Source organism: Lipotes vexillifer, unplaced genomic scaffold (genome assembly GCF_000442215.2).
Source record: "Lipotes vexillifer unplaced genomic scaffold, Lipotes_vexillifer_v1.1 C26713790, whole genome shotgun sequence".
NCBI lineage: Eukaryota > Metazoa > Chordata > Mammalia > Artiodactyla > Lipotidae > Lipotes > Lipotes vexillifer.
In genome coordinates, this window is record NW_006784725.1 from 1 (window position 1) to 1,533 (window position 1,533).

Sequence of the window (1,533 nt, forward strand, 5' to 3'; positions counted from 1 at the left end):
GGGCAGGACCTGAGGAGAAACCCCTGGAATATTCCCGACCCGGCAGCCGCACTGAGCTCGGTGATTGGCTGAGGAGGGAAAAGGCGGAGCTTGATGAAAAACTATAAACACAGAGCCGCCCTCAGAGAAACGGCGAGCCTTGAGAGAGCTAGTAGGATTCGTGTGGTTGGTGAGCGCAGCTTCTGCAGACACACTCTTTGCGAGCACCACCCCGAGCGGCACCGGCGCGTTCAGTTTTCGGAATCCGAAAGAACCGAGCTCCTCGTCACTGAGCTCGTTGGCCGTTTTCAGGTCTGAAGTTCGTTGCGGAGCCGAGAGGACAGGACACCGGCATGGCGAAAAGCACGGCCATTGGCATCGACCTGGGCACCACCTACTCCTGCGTGGGGGTGTTCCAGCACGGCAAAGTAGAGATCATCGCCAACGACCAGGGCAACCGCACCACCCCCAGCTACGTGGCCTTCACGGACACCGAGCGGCTCATCGGCGACGCGGCCAAGAACCAGGTGGCGCTGAACCCACAGAACACCGTGTTCGACGCGAAGCGGCTGATCGGCCGCAAGTTTGGCGACCCTGTGGTGCAGTCGGACATGAAGCACTGGCCTTTCCGGGTGATCAACGACGGTGACAAGCCCAAGGTGCAGGTGAGCTACAAGGGGGAGACCAAGGCGTTCTACCCCGAGGAGATCTCGTCGATGGTGCTGACCAAGATGAAGGAGATCGCCGAGGCGTACCTGGGCCACCCGGTAAGCAACGCGGTGATCACTGTGCCGGCCTACTTCAACGACTCGCAGCGCCAGGCCACCAAGGATGCCGGGGTGATCGCGGGGCTGAACGTGCTGAGGATCATCAACGAGCCCACGGCTGCCGCCATCGCCTACGGCCTGGACCGGACGGGCAAGGGGGAGCGCAACGTGCTCATCTTTGACCTGGGCGGGGGCACGTTCGACGTGTCCATCCTGACGATCGACGACGGCATCTTCGAGGTGAAGGCCACGGCCGGAGACACCCACCTGGGTGGGGAGGACTTCGACAACAGGCTGGTGAACCACTTCGTGGAGGAGTTCAAGAGGAAGCACAAGAAGGACATCAGCCAGAACAAGCGGGCCGTGAGGCGACTGCGCACCGCCTGCGAGAGGGCCAAGAGGACCCTGTCGTCCAGCACCCAGGCCAGCCTGGAGATCGATTCCCTGTTCGAGGGCATCGACTTCTACACGTCCATCACCAGGGCGCGGTTCGAAGAGCTGTGCTCGGACCTGTTCCGGAGCACCCTGGAGCCCGTGGAGAAGGCTCTGCGCGACGCCAAGCTGGACAAGGCTCAGGTCCACGACCTGGTCCTGGTGGGGGGCTCCACCCGCATCCCCAAGGTGCAGAAGCTGCTGCAGGACTTCTTCAACGGGCGCGACCTCAACAAGAGCATCAACCCCGACGAGGCGGTGGCCTATGGGGCGGCGGTGCAGGCAGCCATCCTGATGGGAGACAAGTCTGAGAACGTGCAGGACCTGCTGCTGCTGGACGTGGCTCCCCTGTCGC

General features: G+C 62.6%; 1 pseudogene across 1 annotated transcript; it reads left to right on the plus strand.

Annotated features, from left to right (window-relative positions):
* Nucleotides 1-133: 133 nt before the first annotated feature.
* LOC103084604 (heat shock 70 kDa protein 1B pseudogene) lies at nucleotides 134-1,529 on the plus strand (annotated as a pseudogene). The gene has a single exon (XR_014368638.1). The product of XR_014368638.1 is annotated as a heat shock 70 kDa protein 1B pseudogene (transcript).
* The last annotated feature ends 4 nt before the right edge of the window (nucleotides 1,530-1,533 follow it).